Below are 21,312 nucleotides of genomic sequence, written 5' to 3'. Positions count from 1 at the left end.
CAGAAAAACAGATAAGTGACCTGGAAGATATAATAATGGAAATAACTACTGCAGAGCAGAATAAAGAAAAAAGAATGAAAAGAATGGAGGACAGTCTCAGAGACATCTTGGACAACATTAAATGCACCAACATTCAAATTATAGGGGTCCTAGAAGAAGAAGAGAAAAAAAAAGGGACTGAGAGAATAATTGAAGAGATTATAGTTGAAAACTTCCCTAATTTGCAGAAGGAAATACTCAATCAAGTCCTGGAAGCACAGAGTCCCATACAAGATAAATCCAAGGAGAAACATGCAAAGACATATATTAATCAAATTAACAAAAATTAAATACAAAGAAAAAATATTGAAAGCAGCAAGGGAACAGCAACAAATAACATACAAGGGAATCCCCGTAAGTTTAACAGCTGATCTTTCAGCAGAAACTCTGTAAGCCAGAAGGGAGTGGCAGGACATATTTAAAGTGATGAAAGGGAAAAACCTACAACCAAGATTACTCTACCCAGCAAGGATCTAATTCAGATTTGATAGAGATATCGAAACCTCTACAGACAAGCAAAAGCTACAAGAACTCAACACCAACAAACCAGCATTACAACAAATGCTAAAGGAACTTCTCTAGGCACGAAACAGAAGAGAAGGAATAGACTTACAAAAATAAGCCCAAAACAATTATGAAAATGGTAATAGGAACATATATAGTGATAATTACCTTAAATACAAATGGATCAAATGCTTCAATCAAAAGACATACACTGGATGAATGTTTACAAAAACAAGACCCTTATATATGCTGTTTACAAGACACCCACTTCAGACCTAGGGACACATACAGACTGAAAGTAAGGTAATGGAAACAGATATTCCATGCAAATGGAAATGAAAAGAAAGCTGGAGCAGCAATTCTCCTATCAAACAAAATAGACTTTAAAATAAAGACTATTAGAAGAGACAAAGAAGAACCTTACATAATAATCAAGGGATCAAACCCAAAAGAAGGTATAACAACTGTAATTATTTATGCACCCAACATAGGAGCACCTCATTACATAAGGCAAATGCTAACAACCATAAAAAGGGAAATCAACAATAACACAATAATAGTAGGGGACTTTAACAGCCCACTTTCACCAATGGACAGATCATCCAAAATGAAAATGAATAAAGAAACACATGCTTTAAATGGCACATTAAACAAGATGGACATAATTGATATTTATAGGACATTCCATCCAAAAACAACAGAATACACTTTCCTCTCAAGTGCTCATGGAACATTCTCCAGGATAACTCATATCTTGGTTCACAAATCAGGCCTCAGTAAATGTAAGAAAATTGAAATCATATCAAGTATCTTTTCCAACCACAACACTATGAGACTAGATATCAATTAAAGGAAAAAGACTGTAAAAAATACAAACACTCAGAGGCTAAATAATATGCTACTATATAACCAAGAGATCACTGAAGAAACCAAAGAATACCTAGAAACAAATGACAATGAAAACATGTCACCCTAAAACCTATGGGATGCAGCAAAAGCAGTTCAAAGAGGGAAGTTTATAGCAATACAATCATACCTCAAGAAACAAGAAAAGTTTCAAATAAGCAATCTAACCTTACACCTAAAGCAATTAGAGAAATAAAAACAAAGAAAACCAAATTTAGCAGGAAGAAAGAAATCATAAAGATCAGATCAGAAATAAATGAAAAAGAAATGAAGGAAACAGTAGCTAAGATCAATAAAACTAAAAGCTGGTTCTTTGAGCAGATAAACAAAATTGATAAACCATTAACCAGATTCCTCAAGAAAAAAAGGGTAAAGACCCAAATCAACAGAATTATAAAAGTAAAAGGAGAAATAACTTACATTGGAGAAATACAAAGATCATGAGAGATTACTACAAGCAATTCTATGCCAATAAAATGGGCAACATGGAAATCATGGACAAATTCTTAGAAAAGTACAACCTTCCAATCCTGAACCAGGAAGAAACAGAAAATATAAATAGACCAATCACACGCACTGAAATTGAAACTGTGATTAAAAATCTTCCAACAAACAAAAGCCCAGGACCAGATGGCTTCACAGGAGAATTCTATAAAACATTTAGAGAAGAGCTAACACCTATCCTTCTCAAATTCTTCCAAAATATAGCAGAGGGAAGAATACTCCCAAAAACATTGTACAAGGCCACTGTCACCCTGATATGAAAACCAGACAAAGATGTCACAAAAAAAGAAAACTACAGACCAATATCACTGATGAACATAGAAAAATCCACAACAAAATACTAGCAAACAGAATCCAACAGCACATTAAAAAGATCATATACCATGATCAAGTGTGAATTATCCCAGGAATGCAAGGATTCTTCAATATACACAAATCAATCAGTTTGATACACCATATTCACAAATTGAAGGATAAAAACCATAAGATTATCTCAATAGATTCAGAAAAATCTTTTGACAAAATTCAACACTCATTTATCATAAAAACCCTCCAGAATGTAGGCATAGAGGGAACTTATCTCAACATAATAAAGGCCATATATGACAAACCCACAGCCAACATCAATCTCAATGGTGAAAAAGTGAAACCATTTCCAATGAGTTCAGAAACAGGACAAGGTTGCCCACTCCCACCACTATTATTCAACAGAGTTTTGGAAGTTTTAGCCACAGCAGTCAGAGAAGAAAAAGAAATAAAAGGAATCCAAATTAGAAAAGAAGTAAAACTGTCACTGTTTGCAGATGACATGACACTATATATAGAGTTTCCTAAAGATCCTACCAGAAAACTATTAGAGCTAATCAATGAATTTGGTAAAGTCGCAGGATAAAAAATAAATGCACAGAAATCTTGTGCATTCCCACACACTAATGATGAAAAATCTGAAAGAGAAATTAAGGAAACACTCCCATTTACCACTGCAAAAAAAATGAATAAAATACCTAGGAATAAACCTACCTAAGGAGACAAAGGACCTGTATGCAGAAAACTATAAGACACTGATGAAAAAAAAAAAACCAAAGATGATACAAACAGATGCAGATCTACACCATGTTCTTGGATTGGAAGAATTAACCTTGTGAAAATTACTATACTACCCAAAGCAATCTATGGATTCAGTGCAATCCTTATTAAACTATCCTTGACATTATTTCACAGAACAACAACAAAAAAATTCACAATTTGTATGGAAACACAAAAGATTCCAAATAGCTGAAACAATCTTGAGAAAGAAAAATGGAGATGGAGGAATCAGGCTCCCTGACTTCAGACTATACTACAAACTCCAGTAATCAAAACAGTATGGTACTGGCACAAAAACAGAACTATAGATGAATGGAACAAGATAGAAAACCCAGAGATAAACCCACACACATATTGTTATCTTATCTTTGATAAAGGAGGCAGGAATATACAGTGGAGAAAAGACAGCCTCTTCAACAAGTGGTGCTGGGAAAACTGGACAGCTACATGTAAAAGAATGAAATTAGAACACCTCTTAACACCACACACAAAAATAAACTCAAAATGGATTAAAGACCTAATGTAAGACCAGACATTATAAAACACTTAGAGGAAAACATAGAACATTCTATGACATACATCACAGAAAGATCCTTTTGACCCACCTCCTAGGGAAATGGACATAAAAACAAAATAAACAAATGGGACCTAATGAAACTTAGAAGATTTTGCACAGCAAAGGAAACCATAAACAAGACCAAAAGGCAGCCCTCAGTATGGGAGAAAATATTTGCAAATGGAGCAACTGCCAAAGATTAATCTCCAAAATACAAGCAGCTCATGCAGCTCAATATCTAAAAAACAAATAACCCAATCCAAAGATAGGCAGAAGCCCTAAATAGACATTTCTGCAAGAAGATATACAGATTGCCAGCAAACACATGAAAGGATGCTCAACATCATTAATCATTAGAGAAATGCAAATCAAAACTACAATAAGGCTTCACCTCACACCAGTCAGACTGGCCACCATCAAAAACCTACAAACAATAAATGCAGGAGAGGGTGTGGAAGAAAGAGCCCTCCTGCACTGTTGGTGGGAATGTAAATTGATACAACCACTATGGAGAGCAGTATGGTTGTTACTTAAAAAGCTAAAAATAGAACTACCATATGACCCAGCAGTCCCACTACTGGGCATGTACTCTGAGAAAACCATAATTCAAAAATAGTCATGTACCTCAATGTTCATTGTAGCACTATTTACAATTGACAGGACATGGAATCAACCTAAGTATCCATCGACAGATGAAAGGATAAAGAAGATGTGGCACATATATACAATGGAATATTACTCCACCATAAAAAGAAACAAAATTGAGTTATTTGTAGTGAGGTGGATGGACATAGAGTCTGTCATACAGATTGAAGTAAGTCAGAAAGAGAAAAAGAAATATCGTATGCTAACACATATATATGGAATTTAAAAAGAAAACAAAAAATGGTTCTGAAGACCCTAGGGGCTGTACAGGAATAAAGATGCAGACATAGAGAATGGACTTAAGGACACGGGGAGGGGGAAGTGTGAGCTGGGATGAAGTGAGAGAGTGGCATTGATATATATATATATATATATACACTACCAAATGTAAAACAGATAGCTAGTGGGAAGCAGCCACATAGCACAGGGAGCTCAACTCGGTGCTTGGTGACCACCTAGAGGGGCGGGATAGGGAGGAGGGTGGGATGGGGATGCAAGAGGGAGGGGATATGGGGATATATTTATACATATATTTGATTCACTTTGTTATACAGAAACTAACATAACATTGTAAAGCAATTATACTCCAATAAAGATGTTAAAAATTAAATTAAAAATAAAAATAAATGAATACTTTATAATTTTTATATTTCTCAAATAAAATGTATTTTTTTTTTACTTTTTAATCTTTTTCTGTCAAGTAGTGACATTAATTTTGTTCCAGTGATTTCCTTTGGATTTATACCCTTTTAAATATAGTAAACTTATATTCTTATATAATTTACTTTTCAGTTCATCTAAAATTCTTTAACTTATTCTTTCCAAATTTACAACAGACATAAATTATTACATTTGGTAATGAAAATCAGAATTTTCAAGAATTTTCAAATTGTTAATTTTTCTATAATTTTATAATATTTTATTTACATTTCTCATAATTAAAACTATTGTTTAGTAGTATTTGCAGAGAAATGAGTACTAGGAAATTATTATAAATGTTAGAAAATATTATTGGTAATATACAAATAACATCATATTGGATATCCTAGCAAGATTAACAGAATCACATTTCATCATTGCCTTAAGGACGATTTTGCATCTAAAATTTTTTATTCTTGAAATAACACTCATAGGATTTGACAACTCATTCCCTATTTGGACATTTATTAATATTCATCTTATTTGCAAGAATGTACTCACCATTTTCAGCAGACAGAGTGATCTAAAAATTTGCAGCTGTTCCAAGCAATTTCTTGGTCATAACTGGCTACTATTATTAATATGTTTTTATATATAAAATGCAGAATTTTGGCTTCCCTGGTGGCGCAGTGGTTGAGAGTCCGCCTGCCAATGCAGGGGACATGGGTTCGTGCCCCGGTCTGGGAAGATCCCACATGCCACAGAGTGGCTAGGCCCGTGAGCCATGGCTGCTGAGCCTGTGCGTCCGGAGCCTGTGCTCTGCAAGGGGAGAGGCCACAACAGTGAGAGGCCCGCATAACAACAACAACAACAACAAAAAAAATGCAGAATTTTTATTTTCTCTTTCTAAGTTTGTATTTTCTTTCTTACTCATAATAAACATAATTACATTGTATATTTTAGAGAGATGTCTGAAGAAAGAAAATCAACAGCAGTTTAATTACAGAAAATAAATTAAACTGTCATGACAAAACACATCCTGTTCACAAGAACTTTTGAAAGCTTCCAATCTTTTTTTTTTTTTTTTTTTTGCTTTATAACAAATTTAATCAGTTATACATATACATATGTTTCCACATCCCCTCCCTCCTGCGCCTCCCCCCCACCCTCCCCATCCCACCCCTCCAGGCAGTCACAAAGCATCGAGCTGATCTCCCTGTGCCATGCGGCCGCCCCCCACCAGCCACCTACCTCACGCCCGGTAGTGTATATATGTCCACGCCGCCCCCCCACCCCGTCACAGCCCACCCTTCCCCCTCCCCACATCCCCAAGTCCACCCCCTAGTAGGTCTGCGTCCCTATTCCTGTTCTACCCCCATGCTCCTCATGACATTTTCCTTTCTTAAATTCCATATATATGTGTTAGCACACAGCACCTGTCTCTCTCCCTCCGACCCACCCCACCCTGCACGACAGACTCCAGGTCCATCCACCTCACTACAAATAGCTCAATTTCATTTCTTTTTATGGCTGAGCAACACCCCATTGCATACATGTGCCACATCTCCTCCATCCACCCATCCGACGATGGACACCTAGGCTGCCTCCAGCTCCGGGCCACTGCAAATAGGGCTGCCATGAACATCCTGGCACACGTCTCCCCCTGAACCATGGTTTCCCCAGGGCACATGCCCAGCAGTGGGACCGCTGGGTCATATGGCAGTTCCATTTGTAGTCCTCTAAGGAACCTCCATACCGCTCTCCACAGCGGCTGCACCAATTCACATTCCCACCAGCAGTGCAAGAGTGCTCCCCCCCCTCCACACCCTCTCCAGCATTCGCCGTTCCCAGACTTTTCGATGATGGCCATTCCGACCGGTGCGAGATGATATCTCACGGTAGCCCCGATTTGCATCCCTCCAATGAGTAAAGATGCCGAGCATCCTTCCATGTGTTCGCTGGCACTCCGTACATCTTCTGTGGAGAAATGTCTATCCAGGTCCTCTGCCCATTCCCGGATTGGGCCGTCCGCTTCCCTGTCATTGAGCTGCATGAGCTGCCCATAAACCCTGGAGATTAATCCTCTGTCAGTCGCTTCATCTGCAAACATCTTCTCCCATTCCGAGGGCTGTCCCCCGGTCCCGTCCATGGCCTCCTCCGCTGTGCAAAAGCTCCCAAGCTTCACCAGGTCCCATGTGTTCACCTCCGTCCCTTTTTCCATTTCTCCAGGAGGTGGGTCAAAAAGGACCCCGCCGTGACCTATGTCATAGAGTGCTCCGCCCATGCTTTCCTCCAAGAGTTCGACAGTGTCTGGCCTTACATTTAGGTCTTCAATCCACTTTGAGCTTATTTTTGTGTATGGTGTTAGGGAGTGATCCAATCTCATACTTTTACATGTCCCTATCCAGTTTTCCCAGCACCACTCACTGAAGAGACTGTCCTTTCTCCACTGTACATTCCTGCCTCCTTTATCAAAGATAAGGTGACCATATGTCCGTGGGTTTATCTCTGGGCTTTCTATCCTGCTCCACCGATCTATCTTTCTGTTTTTGTGCCAGTACCACACTGTCCTGACCACTGTAGCTTTGTAGTATAGTCTGAAGTCGGGGAGCCTGACTCCTCCAGCTCCATTCTTCGTTCTCAAGATTGCTTTGGCTATTCGGGGTCTTCCGTGTTTCCACACAAATTGTGAAAGTTTTTGTTCTAGTTCTGTGAAAAATGCCAGTGGTAGTTTGATAGGGATTGCACCGAACCTGTAGATTGCTTTGGGTAGTAGAGTCATTTTCACAATGTTGATTCTTCCAATCCAAGAACATGGTACATCTCTCCATCCATTTGTATCATCTTTAATTTCTTTCATTAGTGTCTTATAATTTTCTGCATACAGGTCTTTTGTCTCCTTAGGTAGGTTTATTCCTAGATATTTTATTCTTTTTGTTGCAATGGTAAATGGGAGTGTCTCCTTGATTTCACTTTCAGATTTTTCATCATCAGTATATAGGAATGCCAGAGATTTCTGTGCATTAATTTTGTATCCTGCAACTCTACCAAATTCACTGATTAACTCTAGTAGTTTTCTGGCAGCATCTCCAGGACTCTCCATGTATAGCATCATGTCATCTGCAAATAGTGACAGCCTTACTTCTTCTTTTCCAATTTGGACTCCTTTTATTTCCTTTTCTTCTCTGATTGCTGTGGCTAAAACCTCCAAAACTAGGTTGAATAAGAGTGGTGAAAGTGGGCAACCTTGTCTTGTTCCTGATCCCAGTGGAAATGGTTTCAGTTTTTCACCATTGAGGACGATGCTGGCTGTGGGTTTGTCATATATGGCCTTTATTATGTTGAGGAAAGTTCCTTCTATGCCTACTTTCTGCAGGGTTTTTATCATAAATGGGTGTTGAATTTTGTCGAAAGCTTTCTCTGCATCGATTGAGATGATCATATGGTTTTTCTCCTTCAATTTGTTAATATGGTGTATCACGTTGATTGATTTGCGTATATTGAAGAATCCTTGCATTCCTGGAATAAACCCCACTTGATCATGGTGTATGATCCTTTTAATGTGCTGTTGGATTCTGTTTGCTAGTATTTTGTTGAGGATTTTTGCATCTATGTTCATCAGTGATATTGGCCTGTAGTTTTCTTTCTTTGTGACATCCTTGTCTGGTTTTGGTATCAAGGTGATGGTGGCCTCGTAGAATGAATTTGGGAGTGTTCCTCCCTCTGCTATATTTTGGAAGAGTTTCAGAAGGATGGGTGTTAGCTCTTCTCTAAATGCCTGATAGAATTCGCCTGTGAAGCCATCTGGTCCTGGGCTTTTGTTTGTTGGAAGATTTTTTATCACAGTTTCAATTTCAGTGCTTGTGATTGGTCTGTTCATATTTTCTATTTCTTCCTGATTCAGTCTTGGCAGGTTGTGCATTTCTAAGAATTTGTCCATTTCTTCCAGGTTGTCCATTTTATTGGCATAGAGTTGCTTATAGTAATCTCTTATGATCTTTTGTATTTCTGCAGTGTCAGTTGTCACTTCTCCTTTTTCATTTCTAATTCCATCGATCTGAGTCTTCTCCCTTCCTTTCCCAATGAGCCTGGCCAATGGTTTATCAATTTTGTTTATCTTCTCAATGAAAGCTTCCAATCTTTAACATCCAGGAATTCACAGTTAAGTCATTAAAACCAAGTTGTCAATTTTTGAAGAGTAGATTAGTAAATAAATTAAGTTAAATTTATTACATAGCTTTTGTCAAGGTAAATACACCATTGTGAATCCTGCTTTTTATTTAACAAATCCTACCTTTTATTTAAAGTGTCTTAGGTAGACTTTTTCATTTGTATGGTGTGTATGTATGTTATTCTTTTGATTGAATTTTATATCATAATTTATCTATAATGAACCTCAACCTAAATCTTATACCTTATACAAAAGTTAGCTCAATACTGAATGTTTGAATGTAGAATATAAAACTATAAAGCATTTAGAAATAAAAATAGGAGAAAATCTTTGGAAGCTAGGGTTTGGTGAAGAATTCTTAAACATAACACCAAAAGCACAATCCATGCGAGAAAAAAATGGATAAATTGGACTTTATTAAAATTAAAAGTCTTTGTTCTACAAAAGAACTTGTTAAGAAAATGGAAAGATAAGCTATAGACTGGGAAGAAATATTTACAAGCCATATACCTGACATTGTTATCTATATCCAAAAATATCATTGAAGAGAACATACAGATGACAAATGTGTATAGAAAAAGATGTTCAGCATCATCAGCCATAAGAGAAACACACATTAAGATCACAATGAGATATCACTACACATCTACTAGAATGAATAAAATAAAAAACAATGATAATACAAAATGCGGACAAGGATACAGAGAATCTGGATCTCTCATCCATTGCTGGTGGGAATATAAAATTGTACAGACACTGGAAAATAGTGTGGCAGTTTTCTATAAAACTAGAAATGTAACCATCACATAACCTAGTCATCATACTCTTGGGCGTTTGTACCACAGAAGTGAAAACTTAAACATTTTGGTTACTTATTACTACTATGTTTACAGAATAATCTCTTTTCCTATAAGGGAAAACCTTTTTATTTTCAAACGAATATCTTTTGCAAAACTTAGTAAGCCAAATTATAGGTACTTCTATTTGGTTGCTCACATTCTATTTGTGAACGTGTTGTATTTTTCAAAGATGGCGACTAAATCTCAGCCAAAAAGAAGAAGATATTAATAGAATAGGTTTTTTTTTTAAGTAGAACAAATAATTTAAAATGTTTTAAATGAGAGAAGGAAATATACTCACCTAAACATCTAGTATATTTGATTGTGATGAAAAATGTACTAGATAGATGATAGATAGATAGATAGATAGAGGGACTTTAAAATGTCTGTACAATGCAGCTTTAAGTATTGTATATTGAGTGATTCAAGACAAGAATTATAGGGGTGAAAAATAAAGAAACAAAAAAAAAACCAATTACCAAGTCAGATTTCACTGTGTTTACAAAATTCTGTTGGGTATTATGTGTAGCATCTCTAGGTAGACACAAAAAAAAGGTAAGTCAATGGTTGCTATTATTTAGGAATTTTCTGGTTAATTGTGCAAATAGAAGTAGCACAGCAACAACAAAAAAAGAGGAAACAAGATGATGGAGGATATAATTAAATATTAATATTTTAGTGCCATTTTGTAAATTGCATTACTGACCCTGACTGCTTGTCAAGAATTGGTATAATATAGAACTATGAGCTGGGTTCACTCTTTGCAATGCCATAAGTCCAGAAAGTTCAGTACAGTGATAAAAGCCTTCCTAGTACCTTGTAAATATGTTACGGAAAGAGAGAGTCAGGAAAGAAGGATACAGTTAGAGAACATTACCATCACTTATGCTGGAAGATGAGTTCTACCAAGGCGAAAGCTATGTCTTATTTGTCTTTAGGAAGATTAAAATATGGCAGGAAAGATAAGTATTTAATTTCCAACATATAAAGTTTAAATAAAATCTGATTTCCAAAAGAATGAGATTAATTCCAACTGCAGAAAAGCCTTTACACTTGAATTCACTGTTGAAGAATGAGAAAAGAATAGATGAGATAATATTATTTCAAGATAGAGAATAAATCATAAGAAAAGACACGAAGGTAGATAATCCCATGGCATATCTGGAGACTAGTGAGTAATCTGGTAGAGTATGGGAATTGTCATAAGAAATGAGTCTCAAAATCTGGGTTAAGTTGCACAGTGTAGAGGGCTACATATAGTACAGATTTTGAAACAGAATAGTAATATGATTAAATAAGTATTTTAGAAAAAAAATTGATGTTAGAATAAAAGATAGAGGTGTGAAAAGGAAAAAGGTAGAGTTGAAAGGAAAGATACTGAAGTCAAGGAGACAAATTAAGAGATGGTTATACCAGTAGGCCAGATTGTAGGAAGTAAGAGTAATTAGGAGACCAGGAGAAATATGCTGGAGAAATGTGAAAACCTATGTAACAGTTTTACATATGAGATGGAGAGCAAATGAGAAGACAAGAGCAAATATGACTTGACACTTTGGAGGTAGCAGCTGTAGCTATAAACCAGATGAACTCTGAAAGAGTATAATAAACATATATAAAGCTATAAGCTTATAGTACTAAATGCTGGGAGGAGGGACACAGGAAGAGTAGAGGAGAGGAGAGGATTTACTAGGAGGGAGAAAGAGGAAGAGGATCATTGTAAGAAGAGCCAACAAATATTTGCTAAGCTTACTTGGCTTTATTTGTTGTACTTTTTTATTGAGAACACCAATGAATGCTTTATTGTCCCTGCCCCCAAGGGGCCCATGCTTTCACGGTGAGAATTGTATTAAAATTGTAATAAACATGACATATATTAAAACTGAAAAATTAATCAAGTTTCCGTGGAATAAAGAAGTTGTTTATACCTGCACTGAAGTGGAAAACTTAAAAAAATTTTAGAAGGGGGTTGATATTTAAATAGATCTGCATGAAAGTTTTCAAGCTTTATTATGCTTAGATTTTGCAATCATTAAACCATAATTTACATAAATTCTAATTATACAAATTTCTAATGCTCTGGATAATGCAGTGACAACACACACATTTATATGTGAAAAGTACTAGTTTGGCTTATAGTCTATATTAATTGAAGATAATTAGAAGAAAGTAACTATACACCATAGAGGAAATTGTATCTTGGGAACTTATAGACCAAATTCTGCCTCAGCTTATTTATACACACTCATTAAAGCATTAGTGTATTAACTGTGGCATGTAGATGAACTTGAATGAAAACTAATGAACCAAACAAGAACCACAGGCCCAAATGAGATAAAATATTTCTTATTTCTGTCTTGCTGACAAGCAAAAGCAAATTGCGTAATGCCTTGGAAATCCCTCTCCATCCAAAAATCAATTTACCATAGCTTCTAATAACATATTTTTATGCAATCAAACTAAAATGATTAAATTCATTTCATAAAATAATTTCTTGACTTTCATATGCAGCATAATATTCAACTTCAAATGCGTGGAAAAATAAGTATCTGTGATACCTGAATTCTAAAAGCCACATTTATGAATTCCATTGAGCAAAGAAAATTATTTTTCTTCTCATTAAATCTCCTCATTCTAATTTTAATTTCTTTGGCTTGTCAGAGAAAGTGTCTGAGATGTAGCCTTAAACAAATAAGTAGTTGTGTTATATTCAGTTCTTAGAAAGTAGACTTTGATCTTACTCTGAGTGTCAGGAATGCATAAAAATGATACCAGATCATCTCCTTAGCTCTAGGAAATATAAAGTGGCATGGGGGCTTCACAGGTGGCACAGTGGTTGAGAGTCCGCCTGCCGATGCAGGGGACACAGGTTCGTGCCCCGGTCCGGGAAGATCCCACATGCCTCAGAGCAGCTGGGACCATGAGCCATGGCCGCTGAGCCTGCGCGTCCGGAGCCTGTGCTCCACGACGGGAGAGGCCACGGCAGTGAGAGGTCCGCCTACCGCACACACACACAAAAAAAAGTGGGATGGAATAAGAAGGAGTGAACTAACTCACTTCCAAGTCCAAGTTTTTTCCCAGTATCTACATCTTTAATAGGAAAGAAAAGTTTCAGCTGTAACATATAGAGTCTGTTCAAGTCCAGGAATTCTGTGTTCTGTATGTGTTCCCCATTCTGAAGCACTGGAATCAGAGAGAGAGCAACACAATGAATCCTAAGGAAGCAAAGACTCCGGGACTCCTCACCTTAATCATGCCAAACTTAAGAGTACAGCTGAAGAGGTTCATATACAATCATATATGCTTATATTCGTAAACCCAAACAGATCATGAACGTCCTACTCCCCATTCCCAAGGCTCAAGATGTTATTAAAGAATGCATGGTTGACTCCATCATTTAGGATCTGATCTTTAGCACATTGTGACCTAAAACATTCATTCACCTACTTGGCACTATTCTGGGCCCTGAAGAACACTTTTTTCTCTTCATCTCTTGTCTTCTCAAAGAAAACATTGCCTGCATCCAGATGCTATGAAAGTTGGTAGTTTATCAATCTTCTGTCATCAAAGACTGACTTGGATAATCTGAACTGAATGGTGGATTTCAGTATATAAACAGTAGAAAAGGCAAGGTAACTAACTCTTACTCTCAGGGTGAATACAGTAGAATATTGCAGAGAAATGTATCATTTCCTAGTGGCGTCATACGTCATTTTTTTCTTTTTTTTTTCTTTGTAATCTAATTTGTGGCTCATCTTTAATAATGTGACAAAATTTAGTCACGTTTTTCTATTTTATTGTGTTGAAGGTGTTTTTGTCAAGCTGGAAGTGTAGAGATTATTTTATTTAAGAATCTATTGCCTTGATGTATAACTTGTAGTAGGCTTAGGATGTGGGCCTCCACTGTCCCAGTTACAGATGCTCTTAACCGTGCCAAACCCAGTGTCATTTCTCAACTTGCTCTTACACCGAAATTAGCCACATTTGACACAGCTGCTCATTCATTCTTCCTTTCATCAAACACTGTCCTTCCTGGACCTGAGGACTGCCTTCTCTCAGTGTTCTAACTCTCTGCTTCCCTGAGCTCAGTCTCCTTAGGTTGTCAAGGCTTATTCCTGGATCACTCCTCATCATTTCAGCTCTCAACACTGGGCTGTAAATATCAAACTCTCATCGGTGATGTCCACATTTATAGCTGCAGCACTGATGCCTCCCTTGAACTTCAGACACTTATCCTTCATCTTCCTACGGATGTGTAACAGACATCACAAATCTAAAATGTTCAAAAACGCAATCTTGTGTTCCATCCCCTAAACATGCCCCTCAAACAGTCTTCTTCATTTCAGCGAATGAAAACTCCTTTCTACTCCAATTCAAAATCCATATGCTGAAGTCTCCTTTTCTCTTACATTTTACATGAACAGATATAACTGTGAAATATATGTAGAACCCAAACACTTCTCACCACATCCACCACTAAGTTTAATCCAACTAGAATCATTCCTCAACTGAAACAGTCTCCTAATTAGTTTCTCAACTTCCATCTATGCCTACCTATGGTCAGTTTTTCACACAGCTGACACATTACCTTGAAAGTCTGACCAGGTTACTCTGCTCTAAATTATACAGTGAATTTTATGTATTTTTCTAATGAAGTATTTTCCAGAATAAAAACATGCAATTCCCTTCTCAATTTTAGCATGTTTCTAATTTTTTTTTGAAATATCTTATTGGACTTTTAAAATTATTTTTATTGTTAATTTCCCACCAGCTTTCCTGAAATATTATTGACATATAGTGTCTGTAAGGTTAAGGTGTACAATGTGATTTGATACACGTATGTATTGTATTGCAAAATGATTACTACAATAAGGTCACTTAACAACCCCATCCCCTCACATAATTAGTGTTGATAAACTCCCTCAGCAGGTCTAGTGTTAATAAACTCCTTCAGGAAAGTTTGTACTTTTCCTTCATTCCTAGAAGACAATTTTCTGGGTAAAGTATTCTTAGTTAGCAGTTTGTTTTTTTTTTTCCAGCACTTTGAGTGTGCCATCCTACTGTTACCTGGGGCTCCTGGGAGCCCACTGCAGGCCTGGTGTTACTGGAGTCTCCTGGGGCCCCTGGAGCCAGTAGCTGCCTGGGTGAAACAGGGGCCTCCATTCCTAGGAGCCCACTGGAAGCCTGGTGTCACAGGAGCCTTCTGGGGTCACTGAAGCCAGCAAGTGTGGAGTGAGATGGGCATCTGTGTTCCCAGGAACCCTGCCATAAAATCCACCTGGGAGCCTTTCTGGAGTAGCAGTCTCAGCTGTGCCTTGAGTTTGTGGGAGCCCACCAGGAACTTGCCAAGGATGCCATTTGGGGCCTGTTAGGTGCTTGGGGCCACATGCAGGCAGGAGCTACCTAGAGATGTGGAAGTCAGCCTAGTGCTGGGACAGGCCAACTCTGGTGTCCACAGTGAAGTCTGGGGCTCACTTTACTCTCCGTCTCCCACAAGGAAGGTGTCTCTCTCTCAGCTGGACTGCCTGGACTTATGGAAGGAGTAATGGGGGTAAAGCCTTCAAACACTGAGTCAGATAATCTGAACTGAATGGTGGATTTAAGTATTTAAGCAGCAGAGATATTTGATATACAAAAAGATATTTTATAGGTATATATATTTAAATATAATTAACAAAAACCTGTGAACCACTCAATTTTATGAATTAAAAATTTTTTAAACCATTGTATCTATATATTCCTCTCTCATCTTGTCCCTTAATTTTTTGTGTTGTTCATTGTTCTATTTACTTTTCTGGTTTATCTTGGTCAAATACATAGTTTTCCCTATCAATAAACTGTTTACTTTTTATTTTTGTAAAGACATAAAAATGCTGTCATACAGTATGAAATCATCTGGGACTTGCTATTTTTACTCTACACTGCTTCTAAGATCCATCTTTGTTTCTATATATAAACCTAGCTCATTCATTTTCACTTCCATATAATAATCCATATACCATAATTTATCCATTTCCTGTCAATGAACATTTCAGTTCTCTCCATATTTTTGCCAGTGTGAACGGTGCTGATAAGAAAATGTGTGGGCATGTATCCTGATACACATGTGCAAGAGTGTTATTGGGGTGGATATCCAGGACCAGAATTGATGGGTTGTATAAAATATAAATGTCCAACTTCAAAGTAGGGTGTTACATTTCCTTCCAAAGAGTTTGATCCCAAATAAGTACAACATTTGGAAGCACTGCCTTATTTTTATTTTAAAAACATTTTTGTCTAAATTACTTAGTATTTATTTTACTTAGGCACCTGTTTTACCAAGGTGCAGTAAACAAACAAACAAATAAACAAAAACATAGAATTTACTGTTGGAGTAATTGAACGTAAACAGGTTTTGTAACTTTGAATCTTCTAGATTTATTTACGTTTTTGAGCTTTAACATTCTCGTTTTAAAAATGAATTTAGTAATAACAGCCACTCAATTTAGTTCTAAAATCAGATCTATAATGAAGGATTAGGAAGCTCAGAAGCACCTGAGTAACTCTATCCCTCTCCAGATTTCTACATGCAGGAATCTGTATGCATGTATCTCATTGTAGGACTCTATTATTTTCCTTAGTGTAATTTCTGGGTTAGAAAATATATGCAAGGAACAGTTAGTATCACCATATCTATGAAATAATATTGGGGTATCCAGTTGAAATAAACATAAAATTGAGTGCAGTTGTGGAAGTGCAATGCTCCTGCTTTTTAATGGTTCTCTTTTTAAAAATAATGTATATATATGAATATATACATATATATGTATATTCATAAACTATGTTGTAATCTTCAAATAACATAGAAAAGTATTTTTCTTTGGTACTGGAAAAAGAATGTCTTCTCTCTCTCTGTTAAAATATTCGTACAGACATGTGGTTAAATGATTTATAGAATGTTAATACTTTCAGTGAAAATTCATCACAAATCGACCCTCCTGTAGTCAGACTCAGCAAAAAGATCAGTCATTAAATAAACATAGTAATTTAGCCAACTGCTAGGTCTCAGTGGAAGCTATTCATAGCTGTCACTGTCCCTTGGATACAGTGAACACATTTATACTAATTTTGTACACTCTTCTTCTTCAAGTTCAAACTTTACAACATGATTTTTGCTACTAACAGTAATACTAATAATACACTTTTAAAGAGGATAATTTTGTTTCATCTATTAGGTAATTTATTATAAAATATTGTGATTATATTTTTAAAAGTTCTTTCTTGGTGTTTCTTTTTTGTAAGACCGTTCAATTTTTTATTTCTTTTCACAGTTTCTATTAAGCTTCTAACTTGTTTTGGAAACAATCCTGACAGTTTTCTTAAGTATTATATTTTATTCTAATCTGGCAAAGAGCTATTCTCAAAACAATGATCACTTGCAAAGGCTTTACTGGGATTGGATAGACTTTCAGCATTTTCTGTCTTTTATCCTAAGAAATATATGGCTTTTTACCTCGTATCTTTTTGCAACAATAAAGTCTAGAGAAAATATTTCAAAAAACAGCAGAAAGAAAATATTTCAAAAGTTATTTCAAAAAAAATTCAGCAGTACTTTGTCTAATACATATGGTGATATCAAATTTGAAGAACATAGACTTTCAATAACTGAAAATAATCAACAGTAGAAATGTCATTTGCAATGAAATCATTAAATTGAAATTAAGGAACAAGGGTAAGGTGTAAGGAAATCAAGTTGTTATATTTTTTTTACATCTTTGTTTTTATTTTTATTTATATCAATAGCATTTGAAATATAATAGAAATGACACATCATGAATTTGGTGTCTTTTTGCTGATTATTAAATTCTCCTGATACAGGCTTCACAGAATATAAAATGAAACACTAACAATTTATCTGAGCACTCTGCATTTCTGTGTTAGCACAATGATATTTCATTAAACAGAACAATTATCTTCTGCTGCCATTTCCCTGACCCTCAAGTTTATCTTAATTTGTCTTAGATTTTGAAATGTAAAGAATGCAAATAAAAAGATGTTGAGGGCTTCCCTCATGGCGCAGTGGTTGAGAGTCCACCTGCCGATGCAGGGGACACAGGTTTGTGCCCCGGTCCAGGAAGATCCCACATGCTGCGGAGCGGCTGGGCCCATGAGCCATGACCACTGAGCCTACACGTCTAGAGCCTGTGCTCTGCAACGGGAGAGGCCACAGCAGTGAGAGGCCTGCGTACCGCAAAAAAAAAAAAAAAAAGAAGAAGATATTGAAACATGGGGTTGAGTATAGTGCATTCCACGTTGCTTTCAGCCACTCCTTTATAAGCTTTCCTTGGCCAGCCTATGTTGGAGATTTGTTACTCCTCTGAACTCCTAGTGTCTTTTTGCATTATTCATTCAGTAATTTTGTATTTGTCTTATAATGTTTTAATAATAAAATCATATTAGTTCACACAAGTGTTTCACATGAATTAACCTGGGTCTTCAAAATAACCCCCAGAGTTTAGAGAAGATAGGTATTGTTACCCCACTGTGAGGATGAGAAAATATAAATTTATATACTTGCTCTAGGTTGATTGGCTTTTAAGGTGGCTGAGGCAGGTCTAAAATACAGAATTATTTTCCATTGTGTTACAAAACATTGTAATATTATTAATTCTTAAATTTATGTAGAACTTTGGAATCTCTATCTGGGATTTTTAAGATCTATCACCTTCTTAATTTTTAACTACTTATTAATTTTTCTTATTTTGGTTAATTACCACAAAAAACCTTAAATGATATTTTAGAAGTGTCATTCCTATTTAATAAGTGCAGTAACTGGTGCTTAGAGAGATTACATGACTAACCCCAAGGTTATGGTGCCAAGGTTATGGAGTCACTACTAAAATTTAGTTCTTCTATTTTCCTGTACTCTATATTGCCTTTAGGTAGGGAATGAATATAGCTATCAGTAAATCCCTCCTTATACTTTACAGAATATACACATACAGTAAGTATTCTATAAGCTATGAGTAATTTTAATTTAATTTGAAAATAATTTTTACTTTCCCCATATACTACAAATACATGGATGTTTAAATACATAGATAGACAAACTGATGTATGGTATTTCAAAAAAATTTCTCTTTCTTTCAGTAAAAATAAATAAATAAGTAACTGGCAGCACTTAAGATGTAAGTCAATTGCAAGAAAGAAAGAACACCCAGAAAAGAGCATGTGGCATATTTAAAGATAAATTTACTGAATTTAGTAAAATAGAATTGAACTGAATGTCTGAATTGAAAGTACAGATTACCAAAGTGTGTAACTCTGCAAAAACAACACTGCTTTTCAGACAGAAAGTATAATTTTTATTCACCATGTAAGACGTCAAAATATAGAAAAGAAAAATCATCATGGGTTGACTGATAATTTATTTTTGCCTGAAAATTGACATCAGCTATTAAGATGATATTCTCAGTAGATATTCCTGTAAACCTTGGTATGTATAATGAGAAATTAACCCTGGATAATTTCACAAATATTTGTGAAGTGCCTACCACACACTGAGTATTTTAATATGCTATCCTCATATGGCTCTGTAAGATAGATATTAATTCCATTTGTGAATGACAAGCTGACATTAAGCTTCTAGATCTGAGCTCTACAACAGAGTGGCCACTAGCTGAATGTGGCTATATGAATTTAAATTTTAATTAACTAAACTAGAAAAAAATAAAATTTCAGTTATTCGGGCACATTTCAAGTGTGCAATTACTACATGTGCCTAGTGGCTGCCATAAAATAGCTTCCAATGATCACAGAAACTTTTTTTTTGCACAGCACTGATCAGATATCATAGTTCTTCAAGTACCAGGGACCCAGGAATGTAAATTTCTGCTGATTTACTTGTCTGCATTCTCATATGAAATAACCCTATTAAACATTTCTTTAGGAAAGTATTTCTCTAGCACTCTCTGGTGGGAAGAATGAAGGGTCATCTCAGGGATAAAAGTATTCAAATTTTTGTCAAGTATCCTCCTATAATAGGTATGGATGCCTCAAGCTATCATAGCAGGAAACCCCAGTAATTGATATATAATCTAATAACTTCCCTTGTACTAATGACATAATCATTAAGCAACTAGATTTCCAACAGAGAGTAGATTTTGCTCAGTCATCAGGACCATTCTGATCTGCATAACATTTATATAAACTATAATATTTTAATCTAGATTTTAAAAAAATTCTTTCAAGGCTAAGTATTCTGTAATACACATAGATATAAAGCAACTGCATACAGAAAATCTGTGGTATCTGCTTATTTTGACATACAGAGAACACAGTCTGATAACCAGTCCCACACCTGCTTTCTTCTGTTCATCATAAAATAAAGCATGGCTTCATGTACCTGTAATTGTGCTCTCAATCAGTTGTCTTATTCACACACAAGGTTCAGAAAGAAACAGTATTTACACAACTCTAAAGGAAGCAAATTACCCAATGGTTCTTCTAAAAATATGAACAAAAAACCAAGCTATTCAACATTTTAGGAATTCCAATCACTTGAAAGAGAAAGACCAAGATGAACTAAAAGAAAATGTGATAAGGGAGACATTGGAAATGGAATAAAAAATAACTTTAAAAACTCTCTAGGTCTTCCCTGGTGGCACAGTGGTTGAGAGTCCACCTGCCGATGCAGGGGACACGGGTTCGTGCCCCGGTCCAGGAAGATCCCACATGCCGCGGAGCGGTTGGGCCCATGAGCCATGGCCGCTGAGCCTGCGCACCTGGAGCCTGTGCTCTGCAACGGGAGAGGCCACAAAAGTGAGAGGCCCGCGTACCGCAAAAAAAAAAAAAAAAAAAAAGAAGAAGAAGAAGTTAGATGTAGAAGTCTGATGAACGCTGTGGCAGAGTTGCACAATAACTAAGATGATCGTATTATTTTAGAGCAAAGATATTTTCAATATAACAAAGAGGCAAAATGTAACCCGGGCTACTACACAACATTAGAATGACTAAGATCCAGAACACTGACAATATCAAATGCAGAAGAGGATTTGGAGCTACAGGAATTCTCATTTGTTGCTGGTGGGAATACATAATGATATAGCCACTTTGCAAGACAGCTTGACAGTTTCTTACAAAGTTTACCATATGCTTACATAAGCTTACCATATGATCCAGCAATTTTACTCCTAAATATTTACCAAAATGAAGTGAAAACTTATGTCCACACAAAAACTGTCATATGAATCTTTATAGCAGCTTTATTCATAATCATCAAAACCTGGAAAGAACCAAAATGACCTTAAATAGGTGAATGTATAAACAACTGTAGTAAATCCATTCAACAAAATACTATTCCACAATAAAAAAAAGAACTATCAAGCCACACACACACACACACACACACACACACACACACACACACAAACCCAAAACAAACAAAC

Source organism: Mesoplodon mirus (genome assembly GCF_964341445.2).
Source record: "Mesoplodon mirus genome assembly, chromosome: 6".
Taxonomy (NCBI): domain Eukaryota; kingdom Metazoa; phylum Chordata; class Mammalia; order Artiodactyla; family Ziphiidae; genus Mesoplodon; species Mesoplodon mirus.
The sequence above is the reverse complement of the archived record's forward strand: the minus strand, read 5'-3'. Positions refer to the sequence as shown.